We start from the raw sequence: 5,000 nt of genomic DNA, 5'->3' as shown, positions 1-5,000 counted from the left end.
CTCCTCAAAAAGAAGGGAACTGGCACGCCTCAGTCTCTTGATAACTTTGTTTGCATCATCAGCTGATATAAACACTGAAACGTTGTAGACAAAATGTTAATGTAAGCACTTAGATTCATTTCCTATATATTTTCACCATTTTTTTCCCATTTTTTACAAGATCTCCTTAAGCAGCCAGTTTTCTTCACAGAGAGGGTGGTGAGGCACTGGAACAGGTTGCCCAGAGAAGCTGTGGATGCCCCATCCCTGGCAGTGTTCAAGGCCAGGCTGGATGAGGCTTTGAGCAACCTGGTCTAGTGGAAGGTGTCCCTGCCCATGGCAGGGGGGTTGGAACTAGATGGTCTTTAAGGTCCCTTCCAACCTAAACCGTTCTGTGAGTCTGTGATTTTAATCAGGAAGAGAAATCCTTTGGCTGATTCAGGGTTTCAGCCACATTAAGCTGAATGAGCCTTGCTTTCCTAGCCCAAACTCAGCTGGGGAGTCATGGGGCTGTTGCACCTTTTTCTGTGGGGAGTGCTTGGCTCACTCTCCAGCAGGGGCAATTTGAAGCCTTTCCTGGTGCAACTTTTTTCCTGCACCAGACACACAGAACAGTGTTGTTGTGGCATGGCTAGGGAAGGGGGAAAATCTTATCATAAGGGCAGAGGCAAGTTTGTAAGACTGCATGGAGCTTTCAGACTCATCAGTAGAAGTGAGAAATCATATTAATTTTTGACAGTGGATCCAAACAGATACCTGTGAGTCTTAGTTCATGGGGATTTTTTTGCTGAGAAACAAACCCACGACACGGCTGAGTTCTCAATCAAATCTCTCTTACAAGGAATAACTAAAATCTATTCCTCAGCAGTACTCAAAGTTAGGAGGGCTACGTCATACAACATCCTTTACGTGGAAGTCACCGTAATCTTTTTGATTCGAGTAAAGAGGAGGAGAGATCAAAGACGTGAGATTTACCACATCTTAAAACTCCTCTTTGCAGCGATGTCTGCAACAAATGCTGCCTGCCAGCCGGCTGGCCAGTGCCATGCTGGAAGCTGGTGCCTTTGACATTAAGCAGGATGCAGTAGTGCGTGTCGGCGCGTGCTCATCAGTTCGCCTGTGCTTGGAAAGTAAACACGTTGGGGCAAGGACTGGGTTTTTTTTTTGTATTTTATATGGTGTCTGGGGGCCCAGCACTGCTGGACATGGAAGTTAAAATAATCAGAGACTTGGAAAAAGTGAGAGCAATAACGAAATTATTATCGTTATAACAAAATAACTGAAACTGCATGTAAATGCTTACTGATGCTTTTGAAGGATATCCAATAAGCTTGCATGTGATATTAAAAAAAAGGAAGAAAAAAGAAAGAAAATTAAAAGCTTAATTGCATTTTGCAAAGTTACCTAGCACCCCAGCGCACATTTCTGCTGTGCAGGGGTTCAGACGCCCCCAAGTGTAACGGGCGCCGCACCTCTGCTGCTGCCGGGGGCGTTTTGACCTTTTTAAGCAGTCACCATCTTTTTCTTCCTTGCCTAGCTCATCCTTATTTTGCCAAACCATGGAGGATTAATAGAGAAACATAGATTTCTTCAAGCTGTAACAAGCATGTGTCTCAGCCTCTTTCACCTGACGCTCATTTTTTATTTCAGCAGCAACTTGAAATACAGAACAAAAATCCCTTGAAGATCTGGGGCACTTTTAAAGAATGATGAGAAAAGACAAAATACTACCCTGGTTTAAATGATGGCACTTCAAAATTATATTGCCTCAGTAACCTACCCCGGTTTTTACTTAGCTATATTAAATAAACAGCAGAAACGGAAAGAAAATCAGGATCAGATGGTTTTCAGCGGTCTCACCCTGCGCTACGAAACAGACTGGATAAAAGGTACAAAGTTACGGGTGTGTTGAGAAGAGTAGTTGCACAAATCAGAATTAAAGCCGCAACAAAACGAAGGCCATACCTGTCTGCTCTGTCTGAAGGAAAAGGGCAGAGAGAAGAAACAACATTGTCCAAGAGCACCTTGCCATTGTTACCCTCCGAGCCTAACGGCCACCTGCCTGCATTCCGACGGCTCCTGGGGGAACAGCTACATGACGGATGGTGAAGATTAAAGTCCAGCTGCTCATGAGAAAACAAAACCCCTCAGGGCAAAGCCTGGCCTCAGTGTCAACAACCAACTCAACAAACCTCTGCTCAGTGATGCAACGTTGCCCCTTCTCTTCCTGCGCCGGCTGAAGGCAAAACCAGGTTTGCCTGCTTAGAGGTTGGAAACCTCCGAGATTTGGCGAGTCCTCTCAGCCCCAGCCATCACCGTAGCACAAAAAGGGGAGAGGTAAGCAGTGTGGCCATTTCCCTGCCAAAGCCCAGGCACAAGTGGGATGGTGAGTAGAGGGGTCGATTTTATGGCATGGCTGTTTTATACCCTGCCCCCGCAAAACTCTCCATAGCTGCAGTGTCAAAATCCCATTGGATTTTGAAGCCTGCAGTGGAGCAACCAAGCGTGGGATTTCCCTGTGGGGATGCATCTTAACCCTTTATGGTTTTCACTATGATGTTTGTACTGCCTGGGCATTTGAGGGAGAGCGTGGGGCACTCTTCCTGCGCTTCAGGGTCTCGGTCACACAGAGGCACACAGGGTCTGTGAAAGGAGGTTTAAGCCTGGAGCAGACGGGAGCACCTCCCCGGGCTCCTGTGCCGTGCACCCAGCAGCCGGGGCGGCCCTCCTGCCTGGCCTGGGATGAGAGGAAGGGTGAATCCATGGGCGTGCAGTGGCAATGGCGCTGCAGGGAGGGTTTTGGCTCCCAGCACAGGCAGGGTCCTGGGGAGAGCAGGAAAGTATGTCTGGAGTCAGAGCTACAAACAGTGAGAAGAAAAGTGTTTGGTTTTCATCTGATTTAGAAACATAGAGTCCATACTGTGTTTTCTTGTCATAAACTCCAGGCTATTATTGGAGTATGCAGTTCTTTTAACCAAGTATAATTGATCTGAGTATTCATGGGTAAATCCCCAAATAAAACTTCACTTTCCATCAATTACAGCTTCTAAAGACAGCGAGGAGTGAGGCGGGTGAGTAGGGCCGGAGAAGACCACACACCTCACCAAGGCCAGCCCCTGCCAACCCAGGGCTGATGTTACAGCCCCCTTCACGGACCCTAATGCCTTCGGCAAATAATTAACCATCCCCACGGGAGCCCCACTGCAGCCCCGCTCTGCTCGCCTTTCCCTCCCTGTGATAACGAACATACATACGCAGGACGGCCGGCCTGGCTCCCTTCGGCATGGATGATCTGTCACCACTTGATGTCAGCACAGGACTTCGCAGAACCCAGCAGAAAAATGAGGATCTGCAGATTTTCTAATTTTTTTTATTTTTTAAGCAAGCTGTTTACGTTTTGCAAACCTGTTGTCAGTTAAGGAACTCTTGTAGGTATAAGGTAATTATTCAGATGAGGTTATTAACAACAACACAGAGTTTCAGCAGCTGTATTCTCACCAGACCTTAGTTTAAACCCTCGTTTTTTCCTACTGAGCTTGTTTTAACCATGTTCTTGGCTGAGCAGCTATGTCGCTGGGGATGGGCCACAGGGTGCTCAGCATGTTGTGGCACTGCCTTGGCTTTGTCTGCATCGGTCTTATTGCAACAAGCTTTAAGTTTTAATTTTCATATTACTATGGAAAATTGCTTAAGGAGAGGGTTTTGGAAGGGCAGTCCTTTCTTCACATCCATCTTTTTGAAGAGTTACCAGGTTTTCTTTTTCCATTCCTTTATTTACCACAGTGAGCACATGCAGCCCTGTTTCAGTAAGGACTCCTGCACCCCTATTTCCTGCAGGCCGCCCCCCCCCCACCTTAAGGATTGCCTTCTGCCTGAAGGGTTACCCTTTCCAGGTGAAGCCTGCACGCAGTGTCAGACCCGAAATCTGCAGTTCGTCAGGGTGGAATAACTGGGTTAGCTGGTCCTGCTGTAGCAACTGCTTCCCATGGAAGTCTTCTCCCCACCGGCAGCGCAGGGAGCCAAGGAAAATGGGTTTGCAGACCAGCTGCCCCGGCGGTGGTGGGGCAGGAATGTGGACATGCCGGTGCCACCCCCTTTGTGCTGCATCCCCTGCTCTGCTGCCGTGGGGGCAGGTGTCCTGAGTAACTCCGTCACTGTCACAGGTTTTTGGGAATGCACCTCAGCTAACAAAAGGGACAGCAATTATTTTCCGGAAAACATTGCCTCTGGACTAAGCAAATAACAGAAGCTGATGGTTGGGCTTCCAGCCACGTTACTCCCTGGGGGTGTCCTCCTGAGGAGCAGCACGTGGGCACGATGGTCGGTTGAGTGTCGTGGACACTGCAGGTGGCTCAAGGTGAAGGGGATGATGTTGCACCCACCCCGCGGCAGGAGGTGCAGGCCAACAGGAACATCTCCAGCCTCCCCTCTCCTCCAACTTGCCTCTTGTCTTTGTGTCAGCCCTTGGCAGGAGTTGGGGGCCCTGGAATGAGGGAAAGCCATCAGCTGCTTGCTGCTGCAGAGCAGGGAGGAGGAGAAGGAGGAGGGACAGGAGCTGGGCTCACAAGGAGCAGATTCCTCCAGTGTCATCTTGTGCTGTGCATCCCCCTACCCTGGTCCTGTGTGCCTGTTGCCAGACCACAGCTCTGGGAGTGCAGGGGCAGAAGAAAATGGAAGGATGTGTTTTCTCTGACGTGCTTAGAGGTGTGTAAGTTGGTGGCTAGTGACCTGGCAAAGCTCAACTCGCTGGAAGTGAGGCGATAGCAGGGCCCCCTTCTCCGAGCCCCTCTGCTCTGAGCTATCTGTGCTGCAGATGGACATGGCAAGTTTCTTGCCTCTGCCTCCTCTCCTGCCCCAGTTTGCCTCTGGCACGGTCCTCAAAACCCTGATGGCTTCCTTTGTGCTCTCCCCTTGCTCCAGGTTACCCAGAGCCCTGGCCGGCAGGGTGAGGAGGTAGGAGCAGATGTGAATGACTGACGTACCTGCCGCCCCGCTGCAGCCCACCCTGGGCAACATGTGCT

The sequence above is a fragment of the Eurypyga helias genome, unplaced genomic scaffold, assembly GCF_000690775.1.
Source record: "Eurypyga helias isolate BGI_N326 unplaced genomic scaffold, ASM69077v1 scaffold6850, whole genome shotgun sequence".
Classification (NCBI taxonomy): Eukaryota; Metazoa; Chordata; class Aves; order Eurypygiformes; family Eurypygidae; genus Eurypyga; species Eurypyga helias.
This window is presented reverse-complemented; position numbering follows the sequence as displayed.